The sequence below is a fragment of the Chrysochloris asiatica genome, unplaced genomic scaffold (assembly GCF_000296735.1).
Source record: "Chrysochloris asiatica unplaced genomic scaffold, ChrAsi1.0 scaffold00075, whole genome shotgun sequence".
Classification (NCBI taxonomy): domain Eukaryota; kingdom Metazoa; phylum Chordata; class Mammalia; order Afrosoricida; family Chrysochloridae; genus Chrysochloris; species Chrysochloris asiatica.
In genome coordinates, this window is record NW_006408593.1 from 5,799,135 (window position 1) to 5,823,682 (window position 24,548).

Consider the following 24,548-nt stretch of genomic DNA (forward strand, 5'->3'; position numbering starts at 1 on the left):
TCAAACTGACATCTTTGCTCTTCAACACTTTAAAGAGGTTTTATGCAGCAGATTTGCCTAATATAATATGTCATTTGATTTCTTGACTGCAGCCTCCATGAGTGCTGATGGTTGATCCAAGCAAAATAAAGTCTTTGACAACTTCAATCTCTTTTCCATTGATATGAATGTTGTTTATCAGTCCAGTGGTGAAGATTTTTGTTTTCTTTACATTAAGCTGCAACCCATCCCAAAAGCTGTGGTCTTTGATCTTCATCAGTAAGTATTTTAAGTCCTCTTCTCTTTCAGCATTTAAACAAAACAGTTAACATTAGAAGACCATAGATAAGACCACTAAATTTGGTGTGGAACTTTAGTCAGGAAGATATTTAAAGTTAGACATAGGGTCAGGTAGAAGTTACCCAAATAAACACAGAGAAAGAAATAGGAAGAATATTTCTTTTTTAAGCAAAGGTTGACATGCCATAATGAAGAGCCTGAATAATTCAAAATATAAGTAAATTGATCTCTTAAGGGCAGTTCAAATGTGAATGCTTAGGAGAAAAGCACAGCTGCATATCCATAGTCAGTTATGGATTGGCATTCTTTCCCAATTGTTGCTTCTCCACGTCCTTGTTAAGTGCCGTATAATGACCCTGTGTAGGGTTACCGAGAAGTGACTGGTGAGTTTGAACTGATGACTTTGAAGTTCAAACCAACCTTGCAGTCCAGTGCTTATCTTACAGTGCTACACCTGGACTCCTTTGTTGTGGTTGTTGTTAAATACTCTTAATTTAGACAAGGTCAAAGCTGAACACATTTTAGCTGGCTTCTAAACAATGGATAAGGTGCAGCAAATGTGAAGGAAATGTAATCAAGATCTTCAGACCTCTGCTTGGAAATAAGATCTATAGCTTCTGCACACATCCCACTGTTAAGAACTAACCCACATGACTTCATCTAACTGCAAAGAGAGAATAAAATAGTCTAGCTGTGCATTCAGACTACTACTCTCTTATACCCAGACTAAGGGGAATGGCCCAGAGACAAGGGAGACAGACCCCAGTGAATTTGAAGGACTGCAAGTAGATTAATTAGCCAATGAGAAGATGTATAGACTGTGATGAAGGGGAACATGAATCAAAGATGAAGAGGTGAAGCAGGAAGGATTTTGATTATGAAGATTGTTTTCAGCCGACTTAGAGTTTATAATCCACAGGCAATGAGACAATCAGTGACAAAAAAGAATTATCATCAGAAATGTGATTTGAAAGAAGACTATAGGAAGAATGTGAGGAATGGATTGGAAGGTGGCTAACATTTGGAGTCCCGGAAATGAATTATGTAATAAATGAGGTATTTATAATATCTGTGACTTCAATTCTTTTGTATTTCTTAACATGAGAAAATCAACATATGAAGGAAGTATTGCTTCCTTTGTCTTGGCACATATTTTCTGTGCCTTTTATATACACAGTAAACAAGCAATCTTAGTTAACTGATGTTCATATGTCAGAAATCATAGACATATTTCAAAACCCACACTTACTTGTTTTATGCTTTTTAAAAACATGCCTGAACTCTAATTCTAACATTTCGAATCACTGTTGTTAATGTTATTGTTGTTAAGTGCTGTTCAGTCGGGTTCTAACCCATAGCGATCCTATAGAGGGTTTCTAAGAAGCAGTTGGTGAGCTTGAACTGCCGACCTTGCAGTTTAAACCAACTCTGCAGACCAGCGCATTAACCCTATATGCTATATGGCCATTCCTTATGAGGTGGCCCCTAGAAAGAGTTCTTTACTTCACAAATCTCATCTTAGTGGTGGTGGCAGTGTGCCGTGGAGAAGGTTCCGACTCATAGCGACCTCGTATAGGGTTTCCGAAACTGTAAATCATTATGAGAGCAGAAAGCTCATCTTTTCTCACGCAACGGCTGCTATTTTTGAACTGTTGGCCTTAGGGTTAGAAGCCAGACTCATAATCACTATGCTACCAGAGCTCCTTAAATCTCATCTTACTCGTCTGCGATCAATCAACAGATGTTCGTCAGTCTGGAATTTTCACAGAATTCATTTTTTGCTTTTAGTTCTCCTGATCTTTTGCAAACATTAACTAATTGACAATACAACACAGTGGCAACTATCAGAATACAATAAATAATTGTAGATCAGATGGCTGGAAAGAAGAATCCAGGATTGTTTTCAGTGGTTCAGTTGATGAATACTTAGAGCGCTGGACCTAAATTAAGTTTGGAAGTTGAGAAAAAAAAATAGATAATCTGAGAACTGAACATTTGTGTAAAGTGTTGTTTGTCATTGTTAAGTGATGCCGAGTCAGTTTCAATTCCTAGTGACATTGCAGAGGGCTTCCAAGGCTATAAATCTTTGCAGGAACAGAAAACCACAGAGCAATTGGTGGACTTGAACCACTGATCTTGTGATAAGCAGTACAATGCTTATCCTATGGAGCCACAGTACTGTGTTTGATTGCTGTTGTTGTTAAGTGTCATGTAGTTCTGACTCATAGTGACCCTGCATAGGATTTCTGAGGAGTGGCTGGTGAGTTTGAACCATCAACCTTGAAGTTCAAATGGACCTCTCTGTCCAGTGCTTATGCTATAGGGCCACACCAGGACTGTGTACAGTAGCAGGCACAAATTTTGGGTTTTTAAGATCAACTCTAAACTTTACTAAGCAAATTAATCAGGGAAATACACCTAACTTCTACAAATCTCTTTGTGTGTGTATGTGAATGTATGTTTAAATTGATAATAAGACTGGCCTTCCATGTAACAGGAATAGTGTGGTTTTGAAGTCAATTTATTGACCACTTATCATCTGACAGTGTGCCATGGATGGTGTGCTGCTATTCTCTTGCAAGCTATGCCACCGATATTTCAAAACTCAACAGGGTCATGCACAGTGGACAGGGTCAAGTGGAGCATCCAGATGAAGACAGACTAAGCCAAAATGCCTGGTAATATACTTCAAAATTTAGCCAATAAAATCCCTATTTATCATAAAAGAATATTGTTCAACATAGTGCTGAAAGACAAGTTTCCTAGTTTGAGAGGTACTACATATTAGTCATGACAAACATATGAACAATCATAAAGATGGTACTGGACTGAGCAATGTTTTGCTCTGTTATCATATGACCATCTTGAGTCAAAACCTACTTGAGATCAACTAACAACAGCTGGTCTACAGTTTATACACAGATAAAAAGAACTAACATTAGATTGAGTGTCAATATGTTCTTCCTGGAAGTCTATCTCCCTCTTTTCCTCTCTCTTTCTGACTTTTTTGTTAACAGCCAAGCATCTATAACTCTAGAGAAACTCTCCAAATTGCATTAAAATACATCAGTAGCCAAAAGATTGAGAATTTCCTTTTGTTTGTTTTTTATATTGAGAGCAATGTGTCAACATGAGAAGAGACCACTTCATAGAAACACAAAGTTAAATGGACTTTGAATTTATTCGATCCCGTCCATCTAAAATAAGATGATGAGACAGATAAATTAAAAAAAAGTAATTTTGTATTTGAGAAACTATGATACAAAGTCAATAGTATACTGAAACCCTTTTCTATTCTAAGGACCTTAGAATAACAAACTATGTAGATGAATATGTATAAGATGTGTCCTTTTCTCTGTTCCTCTAGAATGGATTCATTTTTAGATAAATGTAGAATGGTATTCAAAATCTGTCCTAGAAAATGTTTCAAGAAACCTTAAGGATAACAGGAATGCTCTAATTGGAGATAGCAGGAAAGTACAAAGAATTTGAAGTTTAGCAGTAAAGTTTGATGAATTCAAATGCTAGCATGTTATCTTTAAAAATGTATTCTTCAGTATTTAGTAAGGTGGTTGTCATCCTTTGGCATAAATTACTATAAATGATACTTGATAAGAATACTCTTCAGTATGCTTAATATCTGGCCTATATTTTCCAGGCCAATATAGTAGTGTGGAGGAGTGCATTTAAAAAGTGGTCCTAAACTCATAACTTTGGGGGGAAATGTGCTATAATTACATGTGGGAAGACTGTATTAATTTTATAGTAATTGATAGTGAAAGAGAATTCTTTAGCAGAGGCAGTGTTGAAACTGCCCTTGAAAGATGGAAAGAAATTCAAGAGACAGAAGTAAGCCCTTGGCAGAAAAGACACATTGCAAGGAAGGGCATATGAAGGAAGAATATTACCAGGGGACCCCAAGCACTCCTCTGTGATTATAACACAGATTAGGTATGCTGCCTTGAGGAGAGGGGAACAGTTTTTATGGAACAAATTTTTTAACAGAACGCATTTTTCTTTTCCTGTTTTTTTTTTTCTTTTAACACAGCTTTTTAGAAATAAAATTTACATGGTGATGATGGTTGTGCACCATAGATTTGGATCTGACTCATAGCAACCCTGAATAGAGTGTCTGGCACTGTAAATCTTTATGGGAGCACTAAGCCCTGTCTTTTTCCTGTGGAGTGGCTGGTAGATTCAAACTGCTGAACTTGCAGTTAGCAGCCGAGCATGTAACCCGCTACACCCCCAGGCCTCCTTTTACATATCCTACAGCATAACCATTTCAAGAGCACAATTCAATATTAGCTAGGTTCTGCTCTAGTATGTACCCTAAGTAGAAATAAAATCCCTGCCCTCTGCCCAGAAGCATGATTTGTTGTTTCTGTTAAGAGCCATCAAGTAAACTCTGACTCTTAGAGACCCTGTTTCAGGTTTCTGAGCAGCAGCTGGTGGGTTTGAACTTCTGACCTGGTGGTTCGCAGTCTAGTGCTAATCCTACAGTACCACACCAGCAACCCAGAAGTATGCTTGTTGTTGTTAAGTGCCGTCAAGTCAGTTCCGACCCATAGTGACCCTGTATAGGGTTTTCGAGGAGCAGCTGGTGAGCTTGAACTGCCGATCTTGCAGTTCAAATGGCATTGCAGTCTGACACATTAACCACAGTGCCACACCAGGACTCCAGAAGTATGCTAGACTTAGAGAATTTAGAAGAAGTTTCAATATATGATGGTTATATTCACCACAAAGGGCTCCTGGTGGCACAATAGTTAAGCACTCAACTGTTGTTGCTGTTGAAATGCTGCTGAGTTCCTTCCACCTCAAAGCAACCCTGCAGAGGATTCCCAAGGAGTGACTGGTTGGTTGGAATCACCAACCTTGTGTTTAGCAGTTCAGTGCTTATCGTACAGCACCATACCAGAACTTCAGATCACAGTCTAGGAAAGTTTATGGGAGCAACTGTCGTTGGTCACATAAGGTCATATGAGACATAACAAACTCAACAACACACAACATATTTGTCATATTAACCTTTAGATGTGTCTTAAAATATTTTAGAAATCCAAGTATAGATTTGAGTAATGGATTTTGTTGAAAACAAAACTCCAAGGGCATGGAATTAAAATATATATATAAAGTTGACAAGAAAAGAAGTGAGCGATATGAATAAAAATATGATAATTGCCCAACAGCCATGACTCTAGGGGATGGTTGATTCATATCTCTGAAATACTTAGATACAGATTTAAATCAACTGTATGCTTAAATGGTGCATTGGCAATTGTTATGTTATTTATATTTTAACAACAATTCTTTAAAAACCTTATGATACTAATCAGTATCGTACTATTGTAGCATCATACTGACAATTAAACTATTTTCCCAAAATGATTATTCTCAGTATTATGTATACTTGTACTATATTATTTCCACATAACTATCAACTAATAAACTTTTACAAATGATGGAGGCCACTCCCATGCACTATCTAAGAGCAAATCTCATGACAGCTATGTGAAGTTAAAAGCTGCAGCTAACTGAGGTACAAAGACTTCTCTATGATACTGAAGTCACAGGTCTTTGGACTTCCAAACAACAATGGAATTGAAAGGGCTAAACTAGAGAGTGCAATTTCTCATCTTCCTGGTCTTCTGATGGGAGACCTCTTCCTTGAACAAGGGTTAGACCAAATTCTATTCCCAATACAAGTTCTTGGCATTGGGTCCTGACATGACATAAGCTTGAAGTCCTAGAGGGATGGCTATTTTATTTCTTTCTAATGACCCATGCCTGTATGATTTAAAGGCATGAAGACACATTAGCCTTCCCTACTCAAGCCCTCTGCCTTCTTACCACTCTCTCAGCTGCACCAGTTAGTTTTTTGGTCTCAGGTTCTAGTATCAATAGGACAAAATTCTTTTCTCTGGACACATTGTTTCTCTAGCCTTACAGCTTTCATTAGAAACCTAGAAATCCTGAGAATTCATGCTTCTTCCCCATAAGAATTCAGAGGAGAAGCAATTGTTAGGCGAGCGATTCTGTATCTCCAGGAATTATGGCGAGCTCTGAATCCTGTGTGTTTTCTTTCTCTCTTTGGCAATTCCTTGTTCAGCAACTTTTTGTCAGTTCCAAAGCTTTGATAGAATAATAGCCCAAAAAAGCATTGTTTCCAAGTCAATTGCAACTGATAGCATTCCTATAGGGCACAGTAGTACCGCACTATAGGATTTCTGAGACTGTAAGACTTTACAGAAACAGACCACCACAGCTATTTTCCACAAAGCTGCTGGTAAGTATGAACCACTGACATTTCATTTAGCAGCTGAATGCTTAATCAATGCACCACTGTACAACTAGGGTGCTTCAACTGGTCCCTCCTGACAATATGTCCAAAGTATGAGAGACGAAGTTTGGCCATCCTGGCCTCCAAGGAGCACTCTGGCTGCACGTCTTCCAAAACAGATCTATTGGTTCTTTTGGCAGCCCAATGCACTTTTAGTATTCTCCTCCAACACCATAACTTGAAAGCATCAATTCTTCTACGGTCTTCCTTATTCACTGTCCAGCTTTCACATGCATATGAGGTGATTGAAAATACCATGGCTCAAGTCAGGCGCACCTTAGTCCTCAAGCTGACATCTTTACAACACTTTAAAAAGGTCTTATGCAGCAGATTTGCCTAATGCAATATGTCATTTGATTTCTTGACTGCTGCTTCTGTTAGTGTTGATAGTTGATCCAAGAAGAATGAAGTCCTTGACAACTTCAATCTTTTCTCCGTTGATAAGAACTTTGTTTATTGGTCCAGTGGTGAGGATTTTTGTTTTCTTTACATTGAGGTGCAATGTATACCGAAGGCTGTGCTTTTTTATTTTCATCACTAAAAGTTTTAAGTCCTCTTCACTTTCAGCAAACAAGGTTATATCATCTGCAGATCGCAGGTTGTTAATGAGTCTTCCTCCAATCCTAAAAACAATAGCCTACAGTAAATACATGGGACCCATAAACAGGAGCAGAATATTTTTGAAGCAAGAAGATACTCTTTAAAAAGGTGTCATAGTGTAGTGGGCAAGAGCATCCATGTCGAATAATGCACCTCGACCATGAAAAGGAAGATGGCAGGAATAGATTTATTTAGGCAATGGTTAGCCAGAATACAAATGGAGAGTCATTTGTAATATAGCTAAATATTAAAGAGATAAAAACCAACCTAACTATTTAAACAACTACTATGTTTCTTTTCCCTAAACTTTGTTATGCCCTGGAAGGTAAGGCTTGAATTTAGCAGTTTCAGACCTATCTATGACAGATCTTGGCTACATGGAGAGGTTTGGTCTGAGATAACCAAGCTTCTTTTGTCTTGAATACCTAGTTCCATGCCAGAGTCTACACATGCATTTGAGGGACACCTCAGCCCATAGCTTCAAATACTAGCCACAAACCCTGTCTTAGGTATCTAATTCTGCTACAAGAGACATAGCGCAAGCTGATTGCTTTAACAACCAGAAATTTGTTCTCTCATAGTTTAGGAAGCTAGAAGGCCAATTTTAGAGTTCCAGCTCTAGGGGAAGGCTTTCTCTTTGTGGACTCTGGACTCTCTTGCCTTGTTTCAGCATCTGTAGGTCCAGCATTCCTTGGAAATCTCCATACTTCTTGGAATCAATATTCCTCAAGATCTAGGAGCTTCACAGTGCAAGAACCTCAGGTTCAAAGGACTCACTCCAAAGCTGGCTCATAGCAGTTTTGTATAGGGTTTCCAAAGAGAGGTTGGTGGACTTGAACCAACAGACTTGTGGTTAAGTATCCAGTGCTTATCCTACAGTGCCAGATGGGACAGATCAACTTAGGAACTTGAAATTCCAATCAAGTGCATTGTAGGGGTCCAAGGTATAAAAATAATGAATGTCAGAAAACTAACCTCTAATTTCTTAATAACTGAAGAAATAGCATTACTAATAGTAGATGGGCAGTTCAGTGGTAGAATTCCTACCTTCCATACAAGAGTTCCAAGTTTGATTCCAGGCCAATCCACCTCATGTATGACCACCATTCATTGCTCACACGTTGCTATGAGGGTGAATAAGTTTCAGCAGAACTTCCATACGCCTAGCAATCTACCTCCAAAAATCAGTCAGTGAAACCCTATTCATCACCAACAGTCGGATTCATTGTTCATAGGGCTCCCAGAAGTAAGAGAAGCTAGTAACAGACGAATAAACATTGATTCAGAGAAGTTAAGTAGGTTGCCAAAAGCCACACTTCTACTACCAAGAAGAGAAACAATTCAGACTTAGGTCTGCTTGTCTCCAAAAATGTCAAGATCTTTCTACTCCTCTGAAAGTCTGTTTTGAGGTATATAAGTTCTTTCATAGATATTTGCTTTCATCTTTCTTTTCTCATGGTAAAAATAGACCTTAAAAATAGACTTTTTTAAATAGGAATTCTTCCTCATGTGCACACCTATCCACTGGTTCCTTTTCAGAAACAATCATGATAGTTGGTTTTCCTTTTATAAATTTCCCTTTCTGCCACAGCCTGTCAGGCCCTGTTTGCTCCACCTCTTCCTAATTACCTTAACCCCACGCCCACGTTTTTACCAAATCCCCAGTCTTTCAGAATTATGATGTGTGAGACTCAGCAGGGAATACTGTTTAGGTGGGCAATTGCTATGAAGGGAGAAGCATTCACTTGAATAGTCAGTTCTGTTCCTCCTGACACCTCACTAGGCTCATTACCCATTGAGGGGAAGTTCTCCCTTGCATGTTTCGCAGTGTGAAAACAATTAAGTGATGTAAATTTCTTAATCAATTTCATGCTGAGATGATCAGCAATTTATAACAGAAGGAGGGTTTTAAGTAAATTAATACCCTATCTAGTTTGAACCTTTCTCTATCCAGGCAGGTCTGGATACGAATGTCAGCAAAAATAAACAATAAATCAGTGACTAAATAAAAACATTACTCGTCAATTAGAAGACACCTTTTTGAATACTAGTTAGGTGAGGCTGTGCAGTGAAATAGGTAGCGTAGTGGTTACGAATCGGGCTGCGAACCTTAAGGTCAGCAGTTCGAAACTACCAGCTGCTCCGCGGGAGAAAGATGAGGCTTTCTACTCCCGTAAGGATTTACACCCTCGGAAACCCTATACAGGGTCGCTATGGGTCGGAACCGACTCGAAGGCACTTAACAACAACAACAACATCAGTTTGGAATATTGTCCCTTCATCAGGATTAAGTAAAACTGTTCTAGTTTATGATGTCCTAGTATGTTCCAGGTATTTTATATTTATAATTACTAATCACTGTATTTACACTACATGTTAGTCCTCTCCTTATATACAGATGAGAATAAAAAGTCCAGGGAGATAAAGAAACAACCCCAGGGTCGCACGGATGATCTCGGTCTGAAGTCATCTTGCCACTCAGTTATCTAGCCACTCAACGATAAGACCAAAATAAAGAAGCCCAGAAATGCATAGCAAAATCCAGTACTGCTGAGTCAATTCTTACTCACAATAACACTAAAGGATGGAGTAGAATTGCCTCATAATTTTTTCAAGGCTACAACCTTTATAAAAGGAGCTCTGGTAGCGTAGTGGTTACGAATCAGGCTGCGAACCTCATGGTCAGCAGTTTGAAACTAGCAGTGGTTCTGCGGGAAAAAGATGAGGCTTTCTGCTCCCCTAAAGATTTACAGCCTCGTAAACCCTGTACAGGGTCGCTATGAGTCGGAACCAACTCCACAGCACATAGCAACAACAACAACAACAACCTTTATAGAAGCAGATCACCTGGTCTTTTCTCCAGAAGAGCTGCTTGTAGGTTTGAACTGCTGATCTTTATGTTAGCAACGGAACTCCTCACCACTTAGTCACCGGGCTCCTCTGCAATGCATAATCCTCCTAACATTTAAAAACGTCTTCTACTCCTGGACTCATGCTATTATCAAGTCCTTATTAACTCACAATGACAGTTACTATTGTAGAAAGGGTGGGATAGAGTACTACTGCTCTAGAGATGGGGTTTCCAAGCTTTAAATCTTTATGAAGACAGAATGCCACATTTTCTCCCATGGACTTTGATGAAGGGTTTGCACTGCAGTTGCTGGAGCCAGGGTCCTATCAGTGTTTTTCATGTGGAAATGCTTCTTCTAACTTCAAAACATTTGGAGACAAGACATCTTTGGTGAGGCTAAGGCCTTATCTGCTCAGGCAGGGAATATGTCATTTCCCCTATGTTGTTGGTGTGAAGTGCCGCTGTATCACTTCTGGCTCACAGAGACCCTATTTAGGGTTTCTGAGGAGCAACTGATGGGTTTGAGCCACTGGCCTTGCAGTCTAGTGTTTATCCTATAGTCCCACACCAGGAATACAACTCCCCTACAGGGTTAAGTCATTCCACTAAGCTCGAACCAGACAACAGGCCAGCAGTGGGCAGACCAGCACACTTGTTTAACAGAGGACTCAATAGGAAACAAAAACCCTCCTCCTCTACACATAAATTTACAATATTACTTATGGAGCTGATGGATAAGCACTGGACTGCTAACAGCAAGACTGGCAGTTCAGACTCACAGCAACTTCACAGAAACTCTATACAGGGTCATTAGTTAGAAATTACTCGACACCATTTGACATCAACAACATTACTAAAAGTAATTAGGGAATAACACCAACTGTAATTAATAGTGGTCAGAAAAGAAATACAGACAGTGAAGATGATCTTTGCTTAAACTTTGTACACAAAATCAGGAGTCCTTGCGTGGTATAATGGGTTATTGCATTCAGCTGCTAACCTAAAGTTTGGAGGTTCAAGTCTACCCAGAGACACCTTGGAAGAAAGACGCAAAGCTCTATCTCTGAAAAATCAGATCCTGAACCTCTGTGGAACACACTTCTGCTCTAGAACAAATAAATAAGAATCAGCTTGACAATTGCTACTTTGTCAGGAAGAAATAAATAATTCATATAAAAATACAAAAGAAGGAAAAAGACAATATATTTATACTTTTTTACTTCCATTAATATATTTGGGGCATTTATATAGTAGTGTTCTATTGCTATGATGAAAACTATGACAGTTACAATAAAAAGAGTAATAAAAAAGAATTCAAAACTAACTATATTGTTTAAGTAAAATATTTCATATATGAATTATAATATGTTCTCACATACCAAGTAAAATATTACATCTTATAATTTCTCCTCTATTTTATTCTTTTAAATTTTAAACAGAAATAAAAATTTCATGAGTCTGACATGAATGCATAAGAGGAATAATTCAAGTACCCTGTCTTTACAATTACTGTGCCATTGTTTACTTGGAATATTCTGTTGAAATCACCACGTGTTGCAGAAGGGAGCTAGAATAACTCGGCACCATGACAAAGAGACTCTAAGAATGGATTTGTATGTGAGTTGGCGATTTTATATGTAATTAACACAACTTGGTAACTTAAAACAGCAGACATGTATTGCCTCACACATCTGGAGGCTGGAAGTCTAAATTCAGGGAGTCAGCAGGTCCATGTTTCTCTAAAATAGGCTTTAGGGTAGGACATTGCTTTGCCTCCTCCAGTTTCTGGTAGCCATAGACATTCCTTAGCCAGCGACAGTGTAACATCCGTTTTTGTCTCCATCTCCACATGGCCTTCTCTAGTTTGTCTCCTCTGTATGTCTCTACAGTGACAATTGTCACTGGTTTAGGGCCCACTGACATAATCCAAAGGAGCCTTGGTGGTACACTGGTTAAGCACTTGCCTGCTCACAAAAAGATGTAAGGTTCAAATCCACCCCTGTTCCATGGGAGAAAGATAAGGCTGTAATGTAACGGTTCTATTATTTCCTTTAGCGTTGCTATGAGTCCAACTTAACATCACTGAGTTTCGTTTTTTGGAATGCAGCATAATCCCAAGGCTCCCTGATGGTGCCACGATGAAGTGCTGGGCTGTTAATCAAAAGGTCAGTAGTTCAAGCCCACTAACTGTGCTGAAGAAGAATGTGTGGTTTTCTGATGTCAAAAAGTTTATATCCTTGGAAATCTTATGAGGCGGTTCTCCTGTGTCCTAGAGAGCTGCTCTGAGTCAGAACTGACTCCATGGCAATGGGATTTGGGTTTTGTGTGAGATCATTCAATTATCCATGATGATTTAGTTTTAAGAACTTTAATATAACATAATTACAACTGCAATGACCTTTTCCCAAATAGATCATTCACTTGCAAGGGTTAGGATGTGCTCACCTCTTTTCAGAGTTCACCAATCAATGTACAACAGAGATCACGTGAATAATTGCAAGTTCTCTGAATAACTTCCATGTTTGTGTTATTAAGTACCATTGAGTAGGTTCCAACTCATAGCGACCCTGTAGAGAGTTTCTGAGGCTGTAACTCTTGATGGAAGCCGGCAGCCTCATCTTTCGCCTGCAGAGCAGCTGGTGGGCTCAAACCACTGCCCTTGTGGTTTGCAGTCCAATATTTATCCTACATATCCATCACACTCCCAACTTCCATTTTTTATAATATTAATATTATATGTTTTATTATTAAAGCATACGTTTCAAAATGTGCTATTTTAAAGATTCCGTATAAATTACTGGAATTCTGATATGACACTGTAGTATAAGCACTGGGCTGCTAACCACAAGATTGGCAGTTCAAACCCACCAGCTGATCCTTAGAAACTCTATATAGGGAAGCTAAGACCTTTTCAAAGCGTTGAAGAGCAAAGATGTCAGCGTGAGGACTAAGGTGCGCTTGACCCAAGCCATGGTATTTTCAATAACCTCATATGCATGTGAAAGCTGGACAGTGAATAAGGCTTGATACATTCGAGTGATGGTGTTGGAGGAGAATATTGAAGGTGCCATGGGCTGCCAAAAGAACCAACAGATCTGTGTTGAAAGAAGTGCAGCCAGAGTGCTCCTTGGAGGCCAGATAGCCAAACTTCGTCTCTCATACTTCAGACATATTGTCAGGAGGGACCAGTTGCTGGAGAAAGATATCATGTTTGGTAAGGTGGAGGGTCAGAGAAAAAGAGGAAGACCCCAACGAGATGGATTGGCAAAGTGGCAGCATCAACGGGCTCAAGAGTGACAGCAATTGTGATGTTGGCCCAGGACCGGGCAGTGTTTCATTCTGTTGTGCATAGGGTCACTATGAGGTGGTACCATCTCGATGGCACTTAACAACAACAACAACTCAGTACCGACTCAATGTCACTTAACAACAGCAACAACATAGATATTACTGGGCACTGGTGTGGTGGTGCTATAGGCTATGCACTGGACTGGTAACTGCAAGGTCACAAGTTCAAACCTACCATCTACTCTTGGAAACTGAACCTAGGGTCACTACAAGTTAGAACCGACTTCAGGGCACACACTCATGTTTGAAACATTATCCCTGGAATGGTGTTACCCACCTTTCAAGGAATTGGGAAGGTGTAATACATTTATCTGGTACAAAAGAAGTTAGAAAGACAAGAGGCTTAGGGAAATGAAAGATGGATTTATTAGCATAGGCATCCTTACAGAGAGGTAAGGATGAAGTCCACCTTGCGGAAGAAGAGGAGGTGGAGCCCCAGGTACATTTTGACTTGTTCTTTATATAATCTTTCATCAGGGCAGTGGGCTAGACTCCTGATTTGAGTGCTCAAATAGCCAATGGGGAATTGATCATTTCAGGTTTCAGATTATTATCAACTAAGTTTACTTCTCCTTACAAGTTTCTCCTCTCAACTACCCGCCTTAACTTTATTTCATTCTGCAGTTGCTTCTCTCTCTCACCCCCTTAACTAACTTCATGTCCTCTTGCAGTCTCTTCTGGCTCTCAGGCCTCTTTTCGGAAATTCCTACCTTGTGAGGTTGGCTTGTTTTCTGCTGAGACAGGCCATATGTAAAGTGACACTGAGACCCTCTTTTTTCCCCTATTCTAATTATCTAATAATATGACATATATATTGTTGTTAAGTGCTGTTGAGTCGCTTCCAGTGCACAGTGACCCTGTATAGAATTTCCAAGGAGTGGTGAGTTTGAACTGCTAACCTTTTGGTTAGCAGGCCAGTGCTTATCCCAGAGCACCATACCAGGATCCTGACACATTCATTAAGACTCAAAAGAAACTGTACAATGTGTTTAAAACCAAGACTAAGAAAATATTTTTATCTTAGAGAAGCACTGTGGCACTCCCATTTGACAAAATAGCCTGCATATGATGATAATAATAAAAGCTTACTTTTGGTTATTTTTATTGCTCTTTTGAAATTCTCACCAGCTTTTGTGCTGTCTGTATTCTGTGTAGTTTTACATTGTCTGCTCCCAGGGCAGCGTCTTGTTCCCCGCTTTCTCACCCCGCCCACATCCCAACTATAGCCTGCATTGCCTCTCTGCAGGGTACAAGCCTTGCCATCCCTATATATGGTTAGCCATTTCCTGGGACTTAGTGCTGACGGTGGGCATAGGGCCACTTACTCTGGACTCCTCACATGTTTCTCTCTCTTTAGTTCTAGCATCCTCAGGTAAAGAATAGAGAGTAATGAGTGAGTGGGACAAGTGAGGCTTAACATTCTCATACTGCTTTCTCTTCAAGTATTTCCTTATGCCATCAGTTGGGACCCCTTAGGAGCTTAGGCTTTAAAACCCTATTGTCATAAAGAGACTCTTCTTTGCTTTATGTTTCATATCCCTTCCCTAAGGCATGCCACATTTGGGGATCATTGCTATAGAAAATGAAAATCTTTATCTAGGACTCTTTTGGGTTCCTTGCAATGTTTACTCACTAGCAGAAGCAGAAACACCCCCTTAAGGCTTATTCATTTCCCAAATGCCTCAGGACAAGGACTTTAAAATTGTTTTTTTGGGTTTTTCTTTAGATGTTAGGCTTCAGAATCTACTTGGTTCAGTTAACCTGAGCAAGATATGGATGAAGTCTTGGTCCTTGTTGCTGTTAACTGCTATTGATCCAGGCCTGGACTCACACCTACACAACAAAAAGCAGCTCTGCCTCGTCTGGCCCAACCTATGATCAGTTTCAGATTAGACTCGGTTGATAGTACATTCACTGGTAGATTTCCAAAACGAGATCGTCAGGCCTTTTTTCACATCATGTCTTAGATCAGAAGCTCCGTGGAACCTGCTCAGCATCATACTAACAAAAAGACTTCCAATGACAGAGAAGTGGCCACTGTGCCTGAGGTGGAAGGCCAGAAACTGAAGTCCAAGAGGTCAAATGTTCGATTCCTATAGCCTTTGTGATGGCCATGTTCGAAGTGAAGTGGGTTTGATGTAAAGGTACTCAATGTTGTTTCCACACCAGTCAGGTGGCTTGCATATGTCTGCCCTCTCACATGACATAATGTCACAGAAAATAAAAGCTACAGATTATAGTTTATTTCCTCAAGTGGTCAATCAGACCATTTTTTTCTTGTTACTGAATAGAATTTTATTTCACGCCTTTTTTTTTTTTTCCTTCTGATATTCTTATTGTAAAATACAGAAAACACAGTCTTTGCTAATTCAGCATTTTGGTGTATACACTTCAGTGAGATCAATGACATCATTTTTGTTGGGCTACCATTGTCAGTATCCTTTGACTGAGTATTCCATCCCCATAAACAAATTCTCACTGCTTCCTAAACAGTAATTCCTCTCAGTCTTCCCTTCCTCTCACCTCTGCTAACCACTGTTACTATCTGATCTCTCTATGTTCCCCCATTTTAGGTATTCCACACCCACAGCATAGCAAACAACATCATTTCATCCTTAGCTCTCGCAAAATAAAGACCATTAAATTGCATTGTTTCCCAAGCACAAAACCCACCTTGACTCCCATCAGCATCTTAGCTGCTTTTCATATTGTGACTGGTGTGTAGTCTACATTATTCCAATATTTAAAATGTAAAGGAAATCTTCTTAAAGAGGGAATAGTTTCTTTTTCCTTTATTCTTTTTTAAAAAAATTCTGGTATAATTCAGAAGAAGCATCTGTGGATTCTTGACAGGTGAGCTATTAAACTTCTTCATTTATTCATGTTTAATTATTCATTCACCTTAAAGAAAATTCAGTGAAGCCTAAATGAAAATTCTGTTTCTACTCCAAGTTCCACTTTGCCTTCACTACTTATATTTTCCACACAGCTGCAATTGCTTATTCCTAAATTGAGGTTATTATCAAGCTTTATTGTTTGGGCTACTGTATTTGCAAAATGTGCTTGTGACAATTTTCATTCATGGTTTATTTTATCATACATATGCTTTGTAGCAAGATCTAAATTCTGCTATAAAGGAAAGATGGGGAAATGAATTTGCCATGTAGTGACCTTCTGGATTATGTGTGTGTGTATGTATGTTGTTGTTGTTAGGTGGCATCGAATCAGTACTGACTCATAGCGACCCTATGCACAACAGAACGAAGTACTGCCCGATCCTGGGCCAACCTCACTATTGTTGCCATGCTTGAGCCCATTGATGCTGCCACTTTGCCAATCCATCTTGCTGGGGGTATTCCTCTTTTTCTCTGACCCTCCACCTTACCAAACATGATATCCTTCTCCAGTGACTGGTCCCTCCTGACAACATGTCCAAAGTATGACAGACAAAGTTTGGCCATCCTGGCTTCCAAGGAGCACTCTGGCTGTACTTCTTCTAACACAGATCTATCCTTTTGACAGCCCATGGCACTTTCAACATTCTCCTCCAACACCATAACCCAAAAGCATCAATTCTTCTACAGTCTTCCTTATTCACTGTTCAGCTTTCACATCCATATGAGGTTATTGAAAATACCATGGCTTGGGTCAGGTGCACCTTAGTCCTCAAACTGTTATCTTTGCTCTTCAACACTTTAAAAAGGTCTTGTGCAGCAGATTTGCCTAATGCAATAAATACATCATTTGATTTCTTGACTGCTGCTTCCATGAGTGTTGAGATACACACACACACACACACACACACATCCATGCGGCTTCTATAAATGCTGGTTGTGGATTCAAGCAAAATGAAGTCTTTGACAACTTCAATCTTTTCTCCATTTATCATGATGCTATTCTCCATTTATCATGATGCTATTATTGATGCAGTTGTGAGGATTTCTGTTTTCTTTACATTGAGTTTCAACCCATACCAGTAAGTATTACATGACCTTTTTTTTTTTTTTCTAGCAAACAAGGTTATGCCCTCTTCATATCACAGGTTGTTAAATAGTCTTCCTCTAATCCTGATGCCATGTTCTCCTTTATATAATCCAGCTTCTCAGATAATTTGGTCAGTATACATACTGAGTTAGTATGCTGAAAAGTTGTGACTCTAATGTACACCTTTCCTGATTTTAAACCATTCAGCATCCCCTATTCTGTTTGAATGACTGCCTATCGATCTGTGTACAAGTTCCACTTGAGCACAATTAAGTGTCTGGCCTTCCCATTCTTTCCAATGATGTACAAAGTTTTCTATGATCTACACAGTGAAAAGCCATTGCATAGCCCATAAAGCACAAGTAAACATCTTTCTGGGATTTTCTGTTTTCATTCAAAATTCATCTGAAGACAGCAATGATATCCCTGTTTCCACATCCTCTTCTGAATCTGGCTTAAATGCATGGCAATTCCCTTATGATATTGTTTGATTATTTCTGCATACTGTTTGGTTGCTCTTCTTTGGAATGGATACAAATACGGATCTGTTCCAGTCTGTTAGCCAGGTAGCTGTCTTCCAAATTTCTTGGCATGGATGAGTGAGTGCCTCCAGTGCTGCATCAGGATGTTGAAACATTTCAGTTTGTATTTTATCAATTCTTACAATCTTGTTTTTCTCCAATACTTCAAGTACAGTTTGGACTTTTGGCTTCAATACCATGGGTTCTTGATCATATGCTACTTCATGAAATGTTGAACATAAAGTGATTCTTTTATGTACAATGACTTGGTATATTCCTTATATCTTCTTGTGGTATTTCCTGTGTCTTCCAATATGTTACCCATTGTCCTTGTTGTTAAGTGGCATCAAGTTGATTCTGACTCACAGGAATCCTGTGTAGTGTTTCTAAGGAGCAGCTGGTGGGTTTGAACCACTGTCATTGTAGTACAAACAGACCTCGCAGTCCAGTTCTTATTCAACAGTGCCACAGCAGAACTCCGTTTTGCCCAGAGGATCCTTCAGTGTTGCAAACTGAGGTTTGAATTTTTTCTTCAGTTCTTTCAACTTGAGTAATGCTGAGTGTGTTCTTCACTTATGCTTTATTTTCTGAGATAGTTATAAATGTTGTTGTTGTTAAGTGCTGTCATACACGTTCTGACTCATAGACATCCTATATAGGGTTTCCAGAGTACACCAGGTTGTCTGAATGGCCAACCCTGTGGTAAGCAGTCCAGTGCTTATCCTACAGAACCACACCAGGCCATCTATTCATAGCTTTTTGGAGATAGAATAAACAGATTGCACCTGCCAAAACAGAGACTAAAACCAGTGACAAGTACTAATATGTAGACTGAAAGGACCCTTTGAATTTCTTCATATATAAAGACTTTTCATAATACTTCAGAATTCATGAGTAAGAAGAAAATCTCATCTAGCATTTAGGGCACTGGGTTAAGTTGCAAAACCACAAAGTCGGTTTGAATCACAAGGTTGGCAATTCATATACAGGGCCATTATGAGTTGGAACCGACTTGTCAGCACTAAACACCACCACCATGAGAATAGGAAAACACAAAGAAGTAAAAAATATGTGTACTCCTATGTCACTATGGGTCGGAACTGACTCAAATGCGCTTCAACAACAACAACAAATATTACTACAAAATATGTGCAGCCTTGATGTCAGCTGTGAATAATATGCATTATCTCTTAATAATTACAGCATTCCTGAGAAATGGAGATCAATATCACCGCTACTTGACACGGAAGGATCTCACTGATAAAGTCAATCCCTCTTAGAAAATGCCATCCTTAATGTTAATTTCAGTTGAGACTATATGTTCCTTTGCAGATTTTTAAAAATACGTTTTATTTCCCCTACATTCTTTTAGGTAGTACTGGTGTGGCGCTGTGGAATACAGCACTGGGTCACAAGGTCGATTTGAACCACAAGGTGGCAGTTCAAGCTTACCAGCTGCTCCTTGGAAACCCTATACAGGGTTATTATGGGTCAGAACCAACTCGATGGCACTTCACAAAAACAACATTCATTTAGAAAGAGTATGGTTGCTGTGTAGGATAAACATTGAAGTGTGAACCACTGGCCCCATGGGAAAAACATGAGGCTTTCTGCTTCCACAGAGATTTAAAGCCTCAGATATCCTACAAAGGGTGTTTCTATGTGTCAGAACCAACTTGATGGCACTTAACAGCAACGCATTCATTTAGAAGTTTAGTGGGAGTAAGGGCTATAACTCTTCCTTGTGCATTTGCTTTCAAATAGTGTACGGTACCTGGGAGATGTTATTACTAGGGACTGCACAGCCAGTTTTCCACTCAGTGACCTTACAGGCCAGAGAAGACATGTCCCATAGGCTTTTCTAGGCTGTCCTGGTGGTGTGCTGTAGGATAAACATTTGACCACAAGATTGGTTTGAACAGTAAGGTCAGTGATTCAAACTCACCAGCGTCTCAGATACCTTATACAGGGCTTCTATGAGTCAGAGCTGACTCGATGGCACTTAACAACAACAATCTTTACAGCAACAGATCCCCAGGTTTTTTTCTGTAGAGCTGTAGTTAGGTTTCAACTGCCAAACTTTCCGTTATCTGATGACTGTTTAACCATTGCACCACCAGGGCACTTTGACTGATGTTGTGTTGTTGTTATTATGTGCCACCAAGTCAGTTACAACTCACAGCAACCCCATATAGGTAATATGAAGAGTGGTTGGTGAGTTTGAACTGCCAACCATATAGTTAGCAATCCAGTGCTTATCCTACAATGCCACACCAGAACTCCTTAAATGATATATAAAAACAAAAAACAGAAAATCGTTGGTGTTGAGTTGATTCCAGGGTGACACTATAGGACAGAAAAGAACTGTCCCAGAGAGTTTCCAAGGCTGTAATCTTCATGGAAGTAAGTTACCACATCTGTTACCTACAGAGCGACGTGGGGTGGAAACTTCTGACCTTATGGTTAACAGTGAGCACTTTACCCTTGTGACACCTGGAATCTTTCACCTGATACAAAATAGATACTTAATAAATATCTGTTGCATGAACAGATTGGATTAATGCACCAATATCAGAACATGAATGTGCTGGGGTCAAGACCTCTGTCTCAGACGGGAAAGATTATCATAATAATGGCTTTATGGTGCTGTAGCAATTGCTTCAATTCTGCAAGATGCCCTTCTAGACAGTGCTGTCAATGGACATGATAAAATAAATATATATATATATATGGTGTGAACTCTGGTCTGCTTGACAGGTCCCTAATGATGACATTTCCCACTGATATCATTAATCATGGAGCATGTTCCAAAACTCACATGCCATATCCACATTCTGTCATTATTACTGATTTATTTGCCTGATTTGGGTCACAATATTGAAACCCAGGGAGCCTTAAGACAGACCTATTTCAGCAATTAAGCATATGCAGATTTCCCCCTTGGCATCTACAAATGGAGTAATCATGGTAACAGATGACTTCAAAATTTGACTGCAAAAACTATATAACTACTTAAATATTTCATCAGACAACTACAGCGGTTAAAAGGGCACTCTCATTATCTGAGGTCAAATAGCTGGGAGCTTAATAAATTCTGTGCAGTTGATCGATTCACATTGAAAATCCCAGAATCTCCATCTCCTTGTATACACACATACACTCCCTTCTAAAGTCCTGGTGTGGCACTGTAGGTAAGCGCTGGATGACAAGACCGGTTTGAATTGCAATGTCAGTGGTTCAAACTAGCCAGCCACCCTTCCCCAGTTGCATCTATACCTATACAAGGATGCTATGGTTTGGAACCAACTCGATGGCTCTTAATAACAACAACATACTCCCTTCAGGTGTACTATGGATCTGTAGGATAAACATTGGACTGTGAACCACAGGTCAGTGGTTGAAGTCCACCACCTGCTCAGCAGGAAACAGATGAGACTTTCTGCCCCTGTAAAGATTTGCATCCATGGAAACCCTTTACAGGGTAGCTAAGAATTGAAACTAGCTTGATAGCACTTAACAACAACAACAATATACTCCCTTCAGCACAGAGCTGTTATGGGGTTCTAAACATTTCTGAAATAACAGTTGAGAACCCTTACTGGAAGAATCCCTGATGGAACAATGATTAAGTGTTTAGCTGCTAAAAAGGTAGCTGGTTCAGATTTAACCAGTGGCTCTGCGGGAGAAAGACCTCTGTGGGAGACTACGTACCCATGAAGATTACAGGCTACAAACCCTACAAGAAACATGTGATTGCTGTGAGTATAAATGGACATACTGAAATCTACCAAGCCTTCTCCTAATCCTGCTTCTCCAGCTTTACACTGTAGAGGTCAACTTCGAGTGTTCTCTGTTAAGGAAAGAATCATCTCCTTAAAGATCAGTTACCAAGGAGTTAAAAGAGTGATTCCCATCACACTAACTTTCTGCCACCTTAAATACTTAATTATAACGATCTTAAAGGTAGGGACAAGAAGCTCTGGTAGTGTAGTGGGTAGCTAATCACAACGTCAGCAGTTTGAATCTACCAGCAGCTCCATGACCGAAAGATGAGGCATTCTGCTCTAGTAAAGATACATAGCCACAGAAACCCTGTACAGGGTTGCTATGAGTCAGAACCAACTCCACTGCACACAACCACCACCACCACCAAAAGCATAGACAAATAAGTCAAATGCAATATTACTCTAAAATATACTTCAAAACTATTATAAGAAAATCAGTAGAAAATAAAAGTTAAATGAAATCTAGAAGTTTGAAATCAACATAGGGGAACAAAAATGGGCAATGTTAGGAACCGAGCAACACCCATTTTGTGCTAAACATAAAAATCTACTAACACTTTTTGCTTTAAATAACCCTCTCTCTTGAATGCTTGAGAACCTTTGCTGCTGTTAAGTGCCTTAGTGTCACTTCCAATTTATATCGACCCTGTATAGGGTTTCCAAGGAGTGCCTGGTGAATTTAATCACCGACTTTGCAGTTGAAACTAGATCTTGCAATCTAGTTTATTATCCCACAATGCCACCACACCAAGACTCTATGACGAGAATCTTTAGATGGCTATATTAGTCACAGTTCCACACCTGTTAGCAGTCCTTAGATATGTGTCGAATGATCTATGATCTAATGTTAGAGGAATGACGACTTTGGGCATCCCCTGGAACACAGCACAGTCAACAGTGTGAATACCATGTGCAGCTCTCATTCTCCTAGGCCCCTTGTTTTTGTGTTTCTCATACTCAGTTATATTCTACATTATGTTTCTACATTGTCTTCAAAGTTCCATTATTCATAGCATAGGATAAAGCTATAGGATAAAGTACTAGACTGAAAAACTGGTTTGGACCACAAGTTTAGTGATTCAAATTCACTTGTCACTCCTCGGACATGTTATAAAGAGTCACCGTAAGTTGGAACTGACTTGATAATACTTAACAACAACAACAACATACAAGTATAGGAAACTCCATTGGTGTTCTCTAAATTTTCTAAAAGTTAGGATGGGGCAGGGAATAGCTACGATTTAGAGAAAAAATCTCAGGTGTACAAAAATTAAGAGGCTCTGATTTAGATTATCCTAGGTTGAATGGTACATCACTTGTCTGTCAGTTTGTCATACTGTGCTGGCTTGCATGTTACTGTGATGCTGGAAGCTATGCCACAGGTATTTTAAATACCAGCAAGGTCACCCATGATGGACAGGTTTCAGCTAAGCTTCCAGACAAAGACAGACTAGGAAGAAGGAGAGACAGACTAATTCCCAATAGTCTCTGGAAAATCTACGGATGACAGTGGAGCACTGTCAGCACCAGAATATTGAATACTGAAACATGATTAAGGGCACCAGAATATTATCAGATAGTACATGAGGATGAGCCTCTCAAGTTGGAAACACTCAAAATATGACTAGGGAAAAGCTGCTTCTTCTAAACTTGACCATGATGACACAAATGGAGTAATGCCTTCGGGACCTTCATTTGCTAATAGTGTACTACTTAAATTGAAGAGATCCAGCTGTAAAAATTTATTAATAATCACAACACGGAATGTATGAAGTATGAATCTAAGAAAATTGGAAATTGTCAAAAATTAAATGGAACACTTCAGCATCCATGTTTTAGGCATGAATGAGCTGAAATGGACTGGCATTGGCCATTTTGATTCTGATAATCAATCACATGGTGTACAATGCCAGAACTACAAATAGAGGAGGAATTATGTCCTATTCATCATCAAAAAGAACATTTCAAAATTTGTCTTGAAGTACAATGCTGCTTGTGATAGGATAATATCCATATGCCTACAAGGAAAACCAGTTAATATCACTATTATTCAAATTTACGCACCAACCACTAAAGCCAGTGAAGACAAAATTGATGAACTCTAACAACTTCTTCATAGGGATTATGCGTTAGGCTCCTAATCTCAAGGTCATCAGTTCAAAACTACTAACCATTCTGTGGGAGAAAGATGAGGTGTTTGGCTCCAGTAAAGACTTACAGCCTCAGAAAGCCAATACAGAATTGCTATTAGTTGGAACCAACTCTATGGCAAACCACCAACACCACCACCTTCTCCAGTCTGAAACTGATAAAACATGCAATCAAGATGTATTGATAATTACTGGCAATTGGAATCTAAGGTTAGAAACAAAGAGGAAGGATCAGTAGTTGGAAAATATAGTGATACAAATGATGCTGGAGATTGCATGATAGAATTTTGCAACACCATTGACTTCATTGCAAATACCTTTTTTTTTTTTTTTTTCACAAATACATTTTTAAAACAACATAAAAGGTGAATATACACATGGATCTCACCAGATGGAATACACAGAAATCAAACTGACTACATCTGTGGGAAAAGACGGTGGAAAAGAACCATGTGGTCAGCCTAAACAAGGCCAGGGACAGACTATGGAAAAGACTATCAATTGCTCATATGCAAGTTCTGAAGCTGAAGAAAATGTAAACAAGTCCACAAGGGCCAAAATATGACCTTGAACATATCTCACCTAAATTTGGAGATCATCTCAAGAACAGATTTAGTGTATTAGATACTAAAGACCGAAGACTGGAAGAGTTGTGGGATGACATAAAGAACATCATAGAGGGAAAAT